We start from the raw sequence: 18,190 nt of genomic DNA on the forward strand, positions 1-18,190 counted from the left end.
ATATCCAAAGGGCAACATTACTCAGTTTTCTCCCATTTGTATTCACTAGGAAAAGACAAATGGGTGCATATTTGCAGAGTGGAAAGGCTGGGGGGTGGGAAGGAGTGATCATGTGCTCCAATTTGAATAACCAGCAGCCCTGGCAGAAGTGTGCTCATAATTAGAGATCAGCACCTTAAGGTGACGTTACATGCTTACAAGACAAGTTTAAGTTAGTCAGCAGCAGTTTAAGTTTTCCAGACTAATGGGATTGGGAAGAATTTTTCACTTAGAAACAAATCGCATCCATTCTTTGGCATGCTTTGTTTCCTGACATATGTCAGAGTTTTCCTGTGGGAAGATAGGGAGAGATTTTATTTTAGACTTCCCCCGCCCTGACTGCCTTTGCTTTTCTTCCTTTTCCAAAAATCAAGATCTGGATAAAGATACCGAAGAAAGGGACCATGCAGGATCCACTCCAAGAAGAGAGATGCTGAGATTTGTGTTTCTGATATGCTGGCACGTTTATCAGGTGTGTGCCCGTGGGGTTGTGAGTGGCAGGCAGAGGTCTTCTAGGGGAGGAAGGCTTGTGCTGAATTTCTGCTCTCTCAAGGTTAAAGGCTGCTCTTCCCACTTGTATCCCTTAGGATTGTGTTGGCTGCATGGAACAGAAAACCAGCTACAGTCAATGTACTGGGGGGCAGGGCAAGGGGTGTCAGCCAGTGCCACCTCTAACAGAAGTGAGGAGAGCTGCTGACAGCCTCCAGCAGTCCTACCCTTTGAAGGCTCCAGCCTAGGGCCAGGGAGGGCCAGAGCTTACAGAGGGAGGGGAGGCCTGGCCTGTACAAACATCCCCCCACCCCCATCCTCCTGTCTTCATCTTTTAAAAAAACTCAGTCTGGAAAAAAAAAATGTATGTACTAGAAGCTGAGTTTTCTCATGTAACAGGAACTTTGGAATTAGGTTATTCAGATGTTGCTGATGGCTCCTTCAGGCTTCCTTTCTTTCTGGTCTACTATCCTGAGTTTAAGACTTTTTTTCTTCATGGTTGAAAGATGGCTGCTTCACCTCCAGGCATCACACTCATGTTTCTGACCAAAAAAAAAAAACAAGATATAGAAAACAAACTTATGGTTACCAAAGGTGAAAGCGGGAGAGGGATAAATTAGGAGTTTGAGATTAACAGATACACATTTTGTTGTTCAGTCACTCAGTCATGTCCAACTCTTTGCGACCCCATGGACTGCAGCACGCCAGTCCCTATCCTTCACCATCTCCTGGAGTTTGCTCAAACTCGTGTCCATTGAGTCGGTGATGCCATCCAACCTTCTCGTCTTCTGTTGTCCCCTTCTCCTCCTGCATTCAGTCTTTCCCAGCATCAGGGTCTTTTCTAATGAGTTGGGTCTTCCCATCAGATGGCCAAAGCATTGGAGCTTCAGTTTCAGCATCAATCCTCTACTCTATGTAAAACAGATAAAGAACAAGGTGCTACCGATAGCACAGAGAACTATATTCAATATCTTGTAATAAATTATAATGGACAAGAATCTGAAAAAGAACATATATGTATATACATACATGTGTATGTACATATATACACACACACACGCTTGCATGCCCAGTTGCTTCAGTCGTGTCCGACTCTTTTTGACCTATGGACTATAGCTCAGCAGGCTCCTCTGTCCATGGGATTCTCCAGGCAAGAAAACTGGAGTGGGTTGCTGTGCCCTCCTCCAGGGGATCTTCCTGACCCAGGAATTGAACCCATATCTCCTGTGGTTCCTGCATTGCAGGCCAGGTTCTTTACCCACTGAGCCACCTGGGAAGCCATATATATATATACATATATATGTATAACTGAATCACTTTGCTGTATGCCAGAAAGTAACACAATATTATGAATCAACTATAGTCTACATTAGAAAAAAGAAAGACAAGGGGAAGAAGGAGCAGGAAGATGAGGAAGAAAAAAGGGAATAGAAGAAGGAACAAACGGAAAAGAGCAAAGGGCAAAAGGGACATATTACTGTGTCTTTCTTAGAGTTCTTCCTCAGTATAATTCTGTTCCCATCTCCTTGGCCAAAACTGGATCATATGAATGCCCCTAGTTATTGAAAAATCAGCAGTTTAAACTGAACAAGGACTTTCTTGGTGGTGCAGTGGATTAAGAGTCTGCCTGCCAACGCAGGGGACATGGGTTTGATCCCTGGTCCAGGAGGATTCCATACGGCGTGGAGCAACTAGAGCCGTGTACCACAACTCCACTGAGCCCGTGCTCTAGGGTCTGTGAGCCCCAGCCCCTGAGCCCGTGTGCTGCAACTGCTGAAGCCCGCCCACCCAGAGCCTGTGCTCTGCAACAAGAGAAGCCACCACAATAGGCTCGCACACCACAACAGAGTGGCCCCCACTCGCTACAACTAAAGAAAGCCTGTGTAAAGCAGCAAAGATCCAATATAGCCAAAAATAATAAATAAAAAACAAACCAAACATGTGGCAACTGATTTAGAAAAAAGTTCTGATAGAAGGGAAAAAGAAGACATGGGCAGAGGAGCCTGGCAGGCTATAGTCCATAGGGTCACAAGGAGTCGGACACGACTGAAGTGACTCAGCAGCAGCAGCAGACCTGGTCTGGAAAACCAGCGGTGTCTGCCATCCTCTGCAGTTTCTACTGCTCCATCCACAGTCATTGAAGTCCTGCTTTTCATCCCCATTGTCATGTCAGGGTTGCCTGTTCCTCCTGTCCTGACAGTCTGGCCTCCTCTCCTCTGCCTGGGGCCTCACCAGCACTAGCTTCCTTACCCGCTTCATCTTGGGACGAGAGAACAAAGGAAATGCATCTCACAGGTGTGGTCTGGGCCCAGGGTACCAGTGCTCAGGGAACCAGTTCTGAAGACCTTTTGATTAAGCTGAAAGGTTGTTGCCTGGGAGAGAGATCACAGAAGAAAGTGTTCAAAATGCATCTGGAGAGGTGGGCTAGGGTAGGATCTTGTGAGCTGTAATTCGCTTAAATTTACTGTAAGTGGGTCACCATGCAAGACAGTGGGGTGTATAAATGGAGTAAGATGGCTGGCTGATCTCAAGGAGTTCCCATTCTACTAGGGCCTCATGTGTGTGTGTTCAGTTGTGTCTGACTCTTTGCGACCCCATGGACTATAGCCCGCCAGGCTCCTCTGTCCGTGAGATTTTCCAGCAAGAATACTGGAGTAGGTTGCCACATCCTCCTCCAGGGGATCTTCCTGACCCAGGGATCAAACTGGCATCTCCTTATTGGCAGGTGGCACACCTGAAATTAAACACAGAAAAATTCAAATTATGGTATGTACACGCACAGATGCAGAGACAATGCAGTTCATGGCAGCATGGACAAGACAGCTTTAATTTCAGTAAGATGATTTTCGAATTTCACTTTGCATGGTAGATGCGATTCATGTAAGTAGAGAAGGGAGGGACAGGATGTCTTAAGCAGAGAAGATGATATGAACAAAAGTTTAGGGGCAAGCAAGCAGGCAGGGTATTTGAATAATTGTGAATGGCCCTGTTGGTCTGGGGAAGAGCATTTGCCAGGATTGAGGTGACCAGAGTGATAAAATGGGGAAGGCAGGGCAGAGAATGGGTCAGGAGATGAAGCTGAAAAGGTAGATGGGTGTCAGGTGGTAAAGACTGAATGCTGGATTTTAAGCAGCTGGATTTTAACTTGCAGAGAATCGGAGTCTAGGAAGGTTTGAATCACCTCAGTGTTGTAGAAACTAGAGTTAGCATAAGGGTGGGGAGACTGAGGCAGAGACACCAATGGGAGGCTGGCATCCTGGAGCCTGACCTAGAACAGAAGCAGTGGGGGAGAGGCATAAGGATGGCGCACACTTTTCCAGATGAATAACAGTGTTGGAGCAGTGCCATTTCCAAAGTCAAGGAAAAGCAGGGAAGGAGAGTCAGCTCTGGCGCGGGGGGCAGGGGGGAGCGGGGTCAGATGATGGATCCAGTGTGAGTACCCCTGAGCCCCTGGAGATGATAACTCCTCTGGGTTTCTGGAGTAAGGACCAGGCTGAGAGAGTGGGTCATCAGCCCCAGGTGGGCGGCAAAATCATGGTTGTGGATTGGACTGTCCAGGAACAATGCAGAGCAGAGGACAAAGAGGCCAACACAGCTGCTTGAGGGAAAAGCTGAAGAGTTGGGAAAAGATCAGGAAAGGAGGAAGGGAGCATGACCAAGGAGTGCTTTTGAAGTGAGCAGAACTCTTTCAGCAAGGAGTTAGGAAATAGTTCTGTCTTAGGGTCTGGGGGCTTAGCATTTGGCTGAAGTCTGGGATAGCACGCCTTCAAATTCCTACAAAGCAGAATGAGTACAAACGGACACAGAGTAAACAACTGGTGGGTGGGGTCTGCTTGGGTCCTGTAGTCTGCACCCCAGGATGAAGCAGCACCCAAAGGGGCCTCCTAGGAAGGGCAGGGGTCTCCTCGGATGGCTTCTGGTCTTGCTCTTTTAATTTTCCCGGCAGGCCCTCTGCTTCCTGTCCATGGCTGTGTGACCTGGGTTGCTGACATGCTGAAGGTCTGTGTCTGCCACAGTACAAGGCAACTGGGGGCAATCCACATGGAGTCTTAGCTGCACTATTGCAAGGTATTTCGCTCAGCTTTAAAGCACAGATGAGTCCGTAAGCTCAAAAGAGTTACACCGGCCTTCCAAACCTTAGGTCTTGGCATGGCTCTTATTCTGGAGGGGTGGGGGTGGGGAGGATTTAGAAACAGTTTCTGTCCTTCCTCGTCCTACTGTGACGAGGGCCCCTCCGCCCCAGCTCTCTTTCCTTGTTCCCTGGCCTCTGGAGATGCAGGGCTCCCTTCACTGGGGTGTAGGCCCATTTCCCAGCTTCACATGAGCCCTGCTCTCCTGACAGTTCCTCACCTTTGACTGTGGGATCCCCCACACTGCAGAGTTTGCCACTCCCCAATTCTAGCTTGCAACAGCTCTCTTAAGGTCCTTCAGAAGCTTCCCATTGTCCTGAGGATAAGAGTTGAATTCACCCAGGAACCACCAGGCCTGCCTGGACTGGCGTCTGCATCCTTCTCCAACCTGTCTCTTCTGTTCCAGAGCCACAGTGGCTCCTTTCATGCATGCGCCTTCTGCCTCAGGGTCTTTGCACATGTGGCTTCTGTTCCCGTGTCAGAATCATCATTTCCCAACCCCTCCTGTCACTCCAATTCTTGGCTCCTTCACCTCCTCTCCATAACACCTCCTGACCCTTCAGCTTGCTTCTCAAATGCTACCTCCTCAGAGCTCAAAACCATTTTAATGACACATTTATCCATGGGATTATTTGATAAATCTCTACCTCACCCATTGTTTCTAGTGTGTATTAGTCTCTCAGTTGTGTCTGACTTTTTGTGACCCCATGGATTGCAGCCTGACAGGCTCTGCCCATGGAATTCTCCAGGTGAGAAGACTGGAGTGGGTAGCCATTGCCTTCTCCAGGGGATCTCCCTGACCCAGGAATCGAACCCAGGGCTCCTACATTGCAGGCAGATTCTTTACTGGCTGAGCCACCAGAGAAGCCCCATTGGCTCCAAGGGGCCATGACTTTTCTTTCACTGTGCAGCCTGGAGCTTTGCCCAGGGCTCAGTGCCCAGTAGCTCCTCATACCATAAATGTGTGGAAAGAATGAGGCAGCTGGTGACCTTTTTCACTGGCGTCCGCATGTGTCCTAGGGGCTAGATGCGTTTCTTCCTCCCCTAGAAGGGAGCCAGGACTCCTGCCAGAACAAGCTTGTGTGTGACTGCATAGCTGTATCACCCCAAACTCCCTCAGCTGTGGCCCTGGATGGACTGGGGAGAAGCACATTTTCAGCCCTTCCACACATGATGCAGCTCTTACTGTTCCCCTGTGGCTCTTTGCTGCCCTGAGGTACCTGAGTAATTTGGCCAAACACCATGGCATTCTCTGGTAAGAAAAGGGCAGGTACTAACAGGTGGCATGGCTTTGGAGTTCTGCTCCCCCGGCCCGTGCTTTCCCAAACAGACTTGCAGAGCCAGGATCTGAAGTGTTCTCACCAGGAGAAATTCTGAAAAACAACACAGCGAGGTGGCAGGTGGTAGCACTCAAGCGCGTGTGCAAAGGACAAGGGCCTTGTGAGTGATGTGGCTTCATCTCTCAGAGCAGAGCAAAAAGAACAGGGAGAAGGGCAGTTGGAACCAAATGCTCATGTGCAGAGGAAAAGGTTTGCCCCTGCAAATCTGTGTAAAGTCACACGGATCTGAGAGATCTAAGCCAGGTTTTGATGAAAGAGCTTTGATTTTCACGGGCACCCAAGGAACTTTGGGGACTGGGCCAGAGTGAGGCGTCCACTCTGTCCAAGGTCCGGTGCTCATGGAGGTGTCTTGTCCTCTCAAGCGTTCCCCACTCTTTCTCAGCAGCCACTCATGGCTTCCACATCTGGGCAAAGCCTTCTGGAACCCATGTTTATTTCCTGCCTTGGGGTTTTGAGATTGGACCGTTTCTCAAGATAATTTAGTCAGAGGGTCCATCTGGAAGGCGGTTCTGGATTATCGAGTCCCTCTCCTTCACGTCACAAATGAGAAAACTGAGGGCCAGGGCTGGGAGTGTTGAGGTAAGGCTGGCAGTACCCATGGTTCCAGGGTACAGGGTCTGTGAGGAAGTCCCTGTGGCCCCTCTCAGGCTTGGACAGCTTCTCCCAGGAATTCCGGGCTTCATTCTGCCCGGTCCCCCTCCAGGCTCTTCTGGGCAGCTTCATGGCCTGCAGCGTGGCTTCCTGGCTACCAACCGAGTGGCCAGCCCCTGCAGTATCCGTGGTTTCTGCCAGCGCCTGGCCTGGAGCCCTTCCTACAGGCCTTGCTCCTCAGAGCAGCTGCCTGCTCGCTGAGCGCCCACTCTGCTCCCGGGGGTCAGTGTTCTCACCGCCATTTCACGAGGAAAGAAACTGAGGCTCCAGAGCGCCCTTCAGTGCTGGGCTCTAGGTGGTATCACGGGCGGAGTTGCCGAGCTAGGAGTTAAATCCCATTAAGGTTTGTCGTTCTCGAATTTGGACCTGAGAAGTGGACTGGGAGGGGGGCAGTACTGTGACCCTGCGGGGGCAGGACAACGGGCCCCGATGAGGAGGATCTGGGAGGCAAAGCTGTGGTTCCGGCGAGCCCCCGCCTCCAGCAGCCCACCAGGCTCCCGCTGAAAATGACAACTCCAGCCAGAACCCGCGCGCGCGCCTACAACACAGCCATTCATGCTTTAGGTGCGCATCCCCCTAATTGCCAAGCCTCCCAGTTAACGTGGGTTGCAGTGTCTGGTGCTGGGTTATTTTCTCGTATTTTTCCGACCCCTCCTCGCCCTCCTCCCCGCTCCCTCCCCACCCACCCACCGAGTTTACTATTTCGGAGAGACACTAGCTCTGTCATCGTGTTTGTCTTGCTCCCTCCCCACCCTCAGCCGAGGAAAACCAAAAAGCAACAGCTGGCGGCGGATGCGCGCGCCCTGGCCGGTCTCCGCGGCGGCGGTCTCCTGTTGCTTCTCCAAGCGGCCTGTCCCTTGAATCCCGCCCGCACCCAGGAGCAGCGGCGGCGCGCTCGAGGGGCGGGCAGCGCCGGGCGAGGAGAAGGGGGTCCGCGCGACGACGCTACCCGGAGGCCGGCAGACGGTGACACCGCAGTCCCCGGAGTCCAGCCCCGGCCGAGCCCCCGCCCACCACTCCCCACCCTTGCCGGACGCGGCGCTCCAGCCCGCCCCCACCCTTCCCAGCAGGGGAGGCGGGAAAAACAGCGAAAGCCTCGCCCACCGCCCTCCCCCAGCCTCGCCACTCCCAGGTTCCTCCGGACTCATCCTCCTGGGATTGCCTCGGAGGGGACACGCCGCGCAGGTAAGCCGCTGCAGAGGTGGCGAAGTTGGGTTCCTCTAACGAGGAGGGAGAGGGGCTTGGGTGGGGACCGATCGCGCGGCGCCAGGATGCTGCCAGGGTAGGTTTGTTTCGGTGGGTGTGAGCGGTTCTCGCCAGGCACGCCGCTAGGGCAGCGGAGACCCGGTAGGAGATGGAAACCCAAAGGGGAGGTGGGCGTCGGAAGAGAAGAGGGGCCGCCGACGGGGGAGACAGGCCGTGGCGGTGGGGGTGAAGCTGTTCGGATAAGGCGTTTGCTGCTGCCTGGAGCTTGGGGCTGTGGTTTTGGGAGAGGGGGAAAGGGCTGCTCTCCTCGTACCAGGGCGGTGTAGTTTTCCCTTTGTTACTTGGAAGCTGTGGACACTTGAGTGTGCGGTTGTGAAGACGAGGGGAGGTGGCTGGCTATGAGTGTGCACACATGATCCGTGCAAAATGGGACTTGCTGATTTGGCGCTTGGAGGACGGGGGAGCTGGGGCTGGGCAGTGGGCACCGGGAGGAGGGGCAGGTAAAAAAAGGGCTGGCGTTCCAGGGCATGGTTCATGAGAGTGCATCAGTGTTCCTCTCCTCTTGTCTAACCCGTCCTGGCTTCTTCCAGCGGGGTGGGGGTTGGGGCGGGCCTGGTCCCCCGGCCCCATCCCCTCCTTTCCTGGTACCCTGCCCTCTTTCCTCAGCAGGGCTGGCCTTGGCACAGCCTTCCCCATTGTGTCTCTTGGGCTTCTTTGCCTAGTTGGAAGGGGCTCCTGGCACTTGCTTCTGGGCTCTTACAAGTGGTGGCTGGTAGAGGAAGCACCCGAGGGTGGGAGCAGGGAGCAGGCGTGCTGGAGAATGGGCCTGGCCAGGCCCCCGCTGCCCACATCCAGCCTCGGGGGTTGTGGCTTCCAGGGCTTCTCCCTGGCAGTGTGGCCTCTGTCTCCACTTCCTTTGTCTTCTTGGCATCGTGCGCTTTGCCTAGGCCCAGATTTCCAGGTTTGGAGATGGATCAGTTGGCAGCCCATGTCTTCCATGGAAGGGCCCCCACTCTGGGGTCCCAGGGCCCTCATCGTCTGTATGTGCTGATGTCTATATCTGTTTCTGCTTTGGCCTTTTTCACGTGACCTGCCCAGTAGTTGCCATGGAAACCCCTTTTCAATTCTCAGCCTCCCTCCTTTTCTGCCCATTCCTCACCTCCATATCTCCTCCCCTCCCCCCAACATGGTTGCCTAGATACTGATTACCCCTGACTTCTCTGGGTAGGAGACCCTGAAATGCTAGCTCCCACCTCACACTGATGTCACCCCTAGCCACTCCAGCTCCCCCAACACACAGTACACATCACAAACACACCCCAAACATGCACGCTCACCACACCACCCACACACTCAGACACACCTACTTGCCACATACACTACATAAACACACAGCACACACATATATCATATCATATATACACCATGTACACACTAAATACACCATGCATGTACCAAACCACCGCACACAACCCACAAGGCTACACATACACCTGTCATTGAACTGTGTGCGCTTTCACACAGACCAGCAATAACATATACCATTGCTTCCCTACACACACACACACACACACACACACACACACACACACACGAGTACTTCTTCTGAACAGGTCTCCAGCTGGAAGAGAGAGTGAGATTTCTGCCTCATCCAGCTCCTTGGAGGAGCGTGTAGGGGAAGGCACAGAAAGGCTAGGAGGAAACATCTCCCTGAGAACTCTGCAGAAGATGGGGGGAAATGCACTTCCAGACTCCCTCAGAGGGGAGCCCCTCTTCTGCGTGCTAGATGCAAGAGGCTGGGCATGGACCAGAATTTAAATCTCTCCCCACTGCTTCCTACCTGCCTTGACCCTAAGAAAGCCTGAGGCTCCTGGCCCCTCTTAGGAATCTCAGTTCTGCCCCTGAGCCTTCCTGCCTGACACAGGATCAGGCAGCTCCAAGACCTGCTGAGGCTCTGAACCTCCGCAAAGGAAGGAGGAAAGGTGTGACTGTGTTAGGAGAGCAGGGGAGGGCAGGGAGAGGAGACAAAGCTTTGAGGAGGGTTGGGAGGAGGAGCCAGCAAGAGAGGAGCCAGGTGTATTTAGAAAGTATTTAGGGTGTATTTAGGGTGATGATGGGCGGGGAAGGAGTGTCCAGGCTGCCCTCTATCCCTCAGGGACACTTTCCTGCTTTCTCCTTGGCTCCTCCAAGCACATCTGTGTGTCTTGGGACAGAAAGGCGGTTTGCCAAGGGCTCCTGGATTGCTAGAGCTTTCCCAAGACCTGTAGCTTCTCTCTGGGTCTGGTGATAGACTCTGGAGGCCAGAGTCTCCTTTCTGGCCACCTTGTGAACTTTGGACTGACTTGGGCCCCACGTCATTCAACTATTCAGTGAATTGCTTTAAGTACCTACCTACTGTGTGTTCATTGCCAGGATCACGAGGAAGACAGAGTCCTTGACCTCAGAATCCTAGATTTCTCAGAGCCAGAAGGGGGACATCCAATTGGGACATCATGCAAATGGGAAAACTGAGGCTCAGAGGTCACCCACTCCACTGTGGCTGAGGCCTCTGACTCTTCAGCTAGGATTTGTGACCTACCCTCCCCACCCCCCCCACCCCCCCCCCACACACACTTCCTGTCGCACATCACTTGCTTCACTTGCCTTTTTTTCTTTGTTGCCACCAATCCTCTGGGGACTACCATGTCCCTTCAAAGTGTGGGTGCCCTAGTGGATGGGGAGCCTGCTTCATTCTGTTTTCTTGGAGAATGTGGCCAGGAGAGGAGGGAGCAGAGGCAGTTCCCTAGACCCTGGAAACTCCCCGCAGCCATAGAGAAGCCAGAGCATCGGATCCTGTAAGTCAGAGCCTGGCCCCTGGCCCCGTTGGGCTTCGCTGGCAGCCATCTGGATGGCAGACTGTGCCAGGCAGCCCCCAGGACTCATTGTCTAACAAATCTCTCACCAGCTTCTGCCTGAGCACCTGAGGAGGCAGACCAGTCACGAGAGGCCCTGCCCCTGCCTGCAGCATAAAGGAGGTGAGCCTGGGGGTGCAGACCCAGGTGTAGTCCTGGCTATGCTCCAGGGGGCATTGCATTCATATCCCAGATAGCCCTTTTAGATGCAAACTAGGTTTCTGGTGGTAGTCAGGAATGGCTTAGACTGATCTCCAGCAACTGAAAGCCTCCACGATTTTATCTTTTTTAGTTTTTGGCCACACCACGCAGCATACTAGATCTGAGTTCCCTGACCACAGATCGAACCCAAAAGCCTCCACGATTTTAGGCCTCTGTTTTCTCATCTGCCAGTAAAGGGGTCAGATTTCATGATTTATAAGGCATTTGTTTTCCTCCCAGTTTTTGTAGCCTGTACAGTCTTAAAAAAGATCCCTTTTCTCTCCAAGTGCCAAACTGTGTTTATAATTTTATAACACAGGGTTGTAGCTGAGTGGAGCAGGGAAGGGGGTGGTCTTGTCACCCCTGAGAAGGCTTCCCTTTCAACCTGTGAGATAGGAGATGCTCAAGAATCTGAGACCGAGTTCTTATCTCCCAGGCTGCAGCCCCTGACCCTCCTGGACACCATGTCCACTTGGTCTGTTTTGCTAGGATAACAACCGGGGCCTGGTGGAGTCTTGGGAGATGTGGTCTCTGGAGGGATGAGCCAGATTGATTTTGAGTCTATGAATCCTCGGACAGAGAGCCTTGGGGCAACTGGAGAGCGTGACAGGAGGCGCTGGTCAGGGCTGTCTGTCTCTGATGAGAAGCAGAATATCTCTGGCCGAAACAAAACCTTGGATCCAATTTGGCACCGTCTTCTCTGCCCTGGAATGGGAAGGGGGAGGGGAGACTCTGACCTGGGAAAGTATGAAGTCAGCCTGGAGCTCCCCCAGGAACACACTTGTTACAAAGACGCACGGGGGAGCGGGAGGCTCAGGAGGGGCGCTGGGGCCCAGGGGACCAGGCTGGGGCCGTGGGAATGTGGCTGCTCAGCTCAGAAGCCCTGATTTGGGGCCAGGGATGAGGGAGGATCTAGTTAGAATGACAGTGACCCTCACATGGCTGAAGGGTAAAGCCAGTCCTCAGGAGGGGACCAGAAGCAAGGTCTTAACGTCATACGTACATCCCTTTAACAGTTGTTAACTGGGTCCCTTCCCTATGACAGGCCCTGTGGGCTTTGCAGGACCCAGAGCCCTCTGAGATGATGGTTTCATTTCTCTGAGTGCTCCTGCCCAGTCCCTCCCTTTCTCCCCGCTGACCTTACCCCACCTCCCACCCAGAAGGAACCCCCAACCTCCATCTTCAACAAGCAGGGCCCCCGCACTCACTCATGTGTGGCTCACACTTGAATTCTCTTTCCCCTTCTCACTCACACATAATATCCATACCTGACACACAGGCGTGAGCTCACAGGTTCCTTGCACCCTCTCACCTTGCCCAGCTGCAGTCTCTCACCCAGACCATGGTGATGGGCTCTCTCTCCTTCCACTTTCTCAGCCCTCTTGCTTTTATTACCACTGATCTGTGGGCCAGTATTCCAACCTCTCCGTGCCTGTTAGTGGGGACAGATGCCTGGCTCTGGCCCTCGAAGCTCTCTGGGTCCCGGCCGCAGCTATCGCACCAGGCACCTTCTCCATGTGATCATCCTGAGCCTTGGACTTCCTACCCTCTGCCTCTGCTCAGGCCCTAGCAGGAATGAACCCTTACTTTGGCCTGCAGAGCAGGGGATGGTCGCCTTTGGAGACGCACAGACTTGGGGTCTAATCTGGCTGCTGACGCTTCCTAGCTTGCTTAACTCTTCTAAGCCTCAGTTTCTTTATCTGTCAAATGGGCATGAGAATTGAGCAGGGCTAAGTTACGTCAAGTGCTTCTTTGTGCCTAGCATATAGAACACACTTGCTAGATATTAATTGCTATAATAATAATAGTACTGACACATTGTTATTGTTATTAGAATTTCTTTCAATTTTTTAGGACTTCTCAGGTGGCGCTAGTGGTAAAGAACCCATCTGCCAGTGTAGGAGACATAAGAGACGAGGGATCAATGCCTGGGTGCGGAAGATCCCCTGGAGAAGGGAATGGCTACCCACTCCAGTATTCTTGCCTGGAGAACCCAATGGACAGAGGAGCCTGGTGGGGCTATAGTAGTCCATAGGGTCTCAGAGGGTTGGACACAACTGAAGCGACTTAGCACTCGTTATCGTTACAGTGTCCTTTGAGGCCCCTCTCCAGTGCTCATTCTTTAAAATAGCTTTTCCTATTTCTTAGAGAAGGAAATGGCAACCCACTCCAGTACTCTTGCCTGGAAAATTCCATGGATGGAGGAGCCTGGTAAGCTATAGTCCATGTAATTGCAAAGAGTCTGCACATTTCTTAGTAAACAGACAAACTTTCCTCTTCCTGGTACCCCTGAAATGCTCTGTTGCTTCTTCCCTTAAAGGCTACTCCCACTGGGCCTGCACTTAGCTACTTATGTCCATGCCTGCTCCCCACACCCTCTCCTGCTTCTTCAAAGGCAAGGTCCGTTTTTTTCCCCAGACGGGGGTGGGGAGGAGGAGGGCATGGTGTCAGACATGGAGCAAGCCCAGTGAGCATTTGTGAATTGAACATATGTGGGAAAAAGTCCTCATGCACCAGGGCATGTTGAAAGCCCACTTGCCCCTCCAGGCTGTGTCCCGCCTATCACTCGCCCCCAGGTGCACACCACACACACCTAAAGTGTACATTCCTTTTTGCCCATGGGTCATCTCAGTTTGTCCTACTCCTTTGGTAGAGTTTGAGAACTAGGAATTTGACCTCATTGGAGGTCTGGGGGAGCTTCCCAGGTGGCGCTAGTGGTGAAGAATCCTCTTACCAATTCAGGAGATGCAAGAGATGCAGGTTCGATCCCTGGGTTGGGAAGATCTCCTGGAGGAGGCTATGGCAACCCACTCCAGTATTCTTGCCTGGAAAATTCCGTGTGCAGAGCCTGGCTGGCTACTGTCCATGGGCCCATAAAGAGTCAGACACAACTGAGTGAGCGCAGCTCAGGAGGTCTGGGAAGTGCTTAAGGACTGAAGGCAGTGGAGGGAAGCTGATTCATCATAGTGTTTTGGTGACTGGGATTTGATGGAGACCTGGAGAGTGGGCAGGAGGAAATGGGGGGAAGGGAGCACTGAAAAATTTTTTAAATTCCTTTAAAATTCCACATAGATCCTTGAGTTGTTTTAAGCTTAGGCTGAATTTGACTTAAAAGGATAATGGTGCTGAACGTCTGATCCTTCAGTCATGGGCGTTAACTGAGCAGCCACTCTGCAAAGTGTTGGAGATTCAGAGAATGCCTAGAAGGTGCCTCCCTTCTACAGAGCTACAGAGCTCATAGTCTGATGGACGGGACCTGGAAAGAAGCGTGGGCCTTGGCTCTATGGGGATTGGGGCAATGAGGCATGTAACAGGAAGGAGGAGACAGTACTTTCCTGAAGCTGAGAAAACAAGGTGAGGTAAACCTCCATGCAGGCAGGTGACCAGGTTCGGCAGGTTTCCAAGTATACGGGCCCATAGGTCAGGGATCATCCCATGTCATTTTCACCACCAGGCAAGTCAGTGTGAGCACAGACAAAGTGCCCTGTGGGCTCAACTGCCCACCCAGAGCTGTGCTCTCAAGGCAGTGGGTTGTTGGGCAGAGAGAGTGGAAGGAGCCAGTCAAGCGGCCTCATCCTGCAGTCTGCCTGTGAGCAGGGTCTCGTGGGCCTGGCTCCTGGGCCTCTTGGCCTGGCAGCTGCTCTGAGTTACTGTTTCTGCTGCTGGGACTGTTTGTCTGGCCTCTCTTGAATGGTTCTTTGTCAGCAGGCGTGGGGACGTGATCCCTGGCTGGCCTGACTCACTTGCTCATGCCCGCCCGGCCTGTCAGGGCCCTGGCCTGGGGCTTCTGTGCACTGCGGCCCACCATCCTGACTCCCTGGAACTGGACTGAGGTCCCCTCAGGGGCAGGGGCGTGGGCCCCCGGGCTGGCAGGCAGCAGTGAGTCCTGCTCCCTGACTCACTCCGGACAGCTTGTGTCCTGGGCCTGTGGCGGGGTCAGCTGCACAAGGCTGCCCCGTGTTCCTGCCTCTGGTGGCTGTCAGAGGGAGCCACAGGGTGACGGCTGGCCTGGCGCTGCCAAGACTGTCATATTGGGCGGTGACGGGGGGCTGGGGGTAGCAGCAAGGCCCCACGACCCTGCTGGTGGGCCAGCTTGGGGTCTTTCCAAGGGAGTCTTTTTAGAAGCCAGGCGATTTGCGAGTCCAGTGTGTCGCTTCTAAGAGAGGGCTTTATTTCTTTTCGTGGTCGGCTCTTTTCCTTTTCTTCAGAAGTAATTCCACATTAAAGATAAAGGTGCCTCCTTGTTCAAACAGTTCTCTATGCTTGGTAAAGGGATTCTGTCCCTCCCACTCCCCCTGCGCAACTGGGCTGGATTGGGCCTGGGCTTGAGGACTGGGAAGAGCTCTGCATCATGGGGGCCAGTAGGCCCAACCTGCAGCCTCCCAGCTGTTGGGGGGTGCAGGATGGTGGGGCAGACCCAGAGTTGGGGCTTCTCAAGGAGACCCTATCAGGCCTGAGGGGCCTGGGAGGAAGGGGCCACCCTGGTGGGTGTCAGCTGCGGCAATTTGAGCCAGAGACCCCTGCCCTGCTTGTCAGCTGTCCAGCCGCCTCAGGGCAGTGCAGGAATTCAGTAAAGTGACTACAGCCACCATGGGCCCCTCAGCCTATTTGAATATCACCACTCTCTGCTTTCTCCTCAGTCCCAGGCTTTGACTTCTCTATGCTCTTCAGCCCTTCTCTGGAATTTTGTAGTTAGGCTATTAAACAGAATACTTGATGTTTAATGCTTGTTTGATGAGCATTTAACATGCAAATCAAGGGAAGACGTTGCATTTTCCTCTGAAGCCCACAGATCCATCCATGACCTCTAGTTGGACCCAAAGCAGTTGTTTTAAAAGGCAGCTTTAAAAGCCGTTGCTGGGCTTTTGGCTTTGTGGTCCTGAACCATAGAAGCCCAGCCCCTATTACAGAAGCATCAGGCACCACCAGCAGGGCATAGGGCTTCACGCTGCTTGCCAGGAAGGTGACCAGACGTGGGCTTGATGGGGGTTGGGGAGCTGTTTTGTTTTTTTAATGGAATTAAAAATTTATTAAATTGTTTTTAATAGACTTTTTAAAGAAAAATTTTAGATTTATAGAAAAACTGAACAGCTAGTACAGAGAGTTCCAACACAAGCTGCCTACACATTTTTCTGATTACTGTCTTACCTTAGTGTGGTATACTTGTTACAATTGATGAAATAATGTTGATATATTGTTATTAGCTAAAGACCATCTTCATTCAGGTTTCTTTAGTTTTCCCCTAATGTCCTTTTTCTATTCCACAATCTCTTCCAGATAGCCACATTCCATTTAGTTGTTATGTCTGCTCAGGCTCTTCTTGGCTGTAACATTTTCTTAGACTTGTCTTGTTTTTGATGACCTTGAGAGTTTTGAGGAGGACTGGTCAGATGTAGATATACGCTTCAATGGGAATTTATCTGATGTTTTTCTTGGCTTACGGGTTTGGTGGAGGGAGATCACAGAGGTAGGGTGTAATTTTCATCACACCAAATCAAGGGTGTGTACCATCAGCATGATTTATCCCTGCTGATATTGACAGGGAGGGCTAGGCTTCCAGTCCCTTTCAGCACCTCCACTTCTGCACAATTCCAAAGCCTGGTGATGGGAGCTGTGCTCTTTCCCCTCCTGAAGACAAACATCAGTCTGTCAACCAGCACTCGGTGGCTGTCTGCACCACCCCAGCTCTTACAAGTCATGGGTAACAGAGACCTTCCAGCCAGGAGAACCTTGTTAAAAAGAGAGCGTAAACCAGAATGTGTTGTGTGGTAAGTCAGTGCTAATGACAGATCACAGGTGCTCTTTGAGTCTGGAGGAAGAAGCCTACAATTCAGTCCATGGGCTGGAGTGGCAGTTGGACAAAGACAGCGTTTCTCAGCCTTGGCAGCACGTTAGAATGAGTGTGTGTGTTGCGTGCTCAGTCGCTTCAGTCATATCCGACTCCTTGTGACCCTATGGACTGTTGCCTACCAGGCTCCTCAGTCCATGGGATTCTCCAGGCAAGAATACTGGAGTGGGGAGACATGCCCTCCTATGGGGGATCGTCCTGATGCAGGGACCAAACCCAAGTCTCCTGCGTTGCAGGTGGATTCTTTACCGCTGAGCCACTGGGGAAGCCCTAGAATGAGTGAGGGATTCTAAAAATGACTGATGCCTTGGTCACACCCCCAGAGTTTAGAATTTGGTGGGACTTAGTTGATCCCCTGGAGAAGGCAATGGCAACCCACTCCAGTACTCTTGCCTGGCAAATCCCATGGATGGAGGAGCCTGGTAGGCTGCAGTCCATGGGGTCGCTAGGAGTTGGACATGACTGAGTGACTTCATTTTCACTTTTCACTTTCATGCAGTGGAGAAGGAAATGGCAATGCACTCCAGTGTTCTTGCCTGGAGAATCCCAGGGACGGCGGAGCCTGGCGGGCTCTGTGCGTCTGTGGGGTCGCACAGAGTCGGACACGACTGAAGTGACTTAGCAGCAGCAGCAGTTGATCCCCATTATGATTATTATTATTATGCAAAAGCTCTACATGTGATCCTAAGATGCAGGATTGAGAACTGGACTACACAGGGAAAGGAAGGCCCTGCTCAGTGGAGGGAAGAGATACTCAGTGGCTTGGAGCTCGATACAATGTGGTGGGGGATGGGAGTAGATCATCTTAGCTGAAAGTACTGGGAGGAAATACAAGAAGGGTAGAAAAGAGATAGAGGTATTTATATGCCAGGCTAAAAAGTTTTGATTTTTTTAAAAAAGTAATTAGGGTATGGAAACACCATGAATACACTGGAGTTTGATAGAGAAGTGATCAGCATACACATTCGGTGTATTAAATCATACAGTCCAATTAGTGTCCAAGACAGATTATAGGGAGAGGGTGAAAGATAGGTGCAGCTACTACAGTGGTAGGCTTCCCAGGTGGCGCTAGTGGTAAAGAATCCTCCTGCCAATGGAGGAGACCTAAGAGACGTGTGTTCGAAACCTGGGTCAGGAAGATCCCTTGGAGGAGGGCATGGCAGCCAACTCCAGCATTCTTGCCTGGAGAATCCCATGGACAGAGGTTCCTGGCGGGCTACAGTCCATGGGGTCACAAAGAGTCGGACATGACTGAAGCGACTGAGCACGCAGGCACTACCATATTATGCAGGGTACCACAACAGCCCAGGGGAGCAGTGATGAGGGTCTGAACTACAGCGAGCAGTGGAAGAGAAACTTACAGAGGTCCTGCAGGAGTGAGCATGGCTAGGACTT

The 18,190-nt window shown here is 52.2% G+C and overlaps 1 protein-coding gene across 2 annotated transcripts in view; it reads left to right on the forward strand.

The window, feature by feature from the left end:
* The first annotated feature begins 7,705 nt into the window (after positions 1-7,705).
* The window catches only part of LOC102394597 (FXYD domain-containing ion transport regulator 6), a 35,730-nt gene continuing 25,245 nt past the window's right edge, over positions 7,706-18,190 (forward strand). Inside the window, exons 1-2 of one of the 2 annotated variants that reach the window (XM_044929711.2) lie at positions 7,778-7,834; positions 10,800-10,869. The gene's annotated coding sequence lies outside the window, so the exon portion shown is untranslated. Of the gene's footprint in view, positions 7,835-10,799; positions 10,870-18,190 lie in introns of both variants that reach the window. The other variant, XM_044929710.2, reaches the window with a different exon arrangement.

This window comes from Bubalus bubalis, chromosome 16 (genome assembly GCF_019923935.1).
Source record: "Bubalus bubalis isolate 160015118507 breed Murrah chromosome 16, NDDB_SH_1, whole genome shotgun sequence".
Lineage (NCBI taxonomy): Eukaryota > Metazoa > Chordata > Mammalia > Artiodactyla > Bovidae > Bubalus > Bubalus bubalis.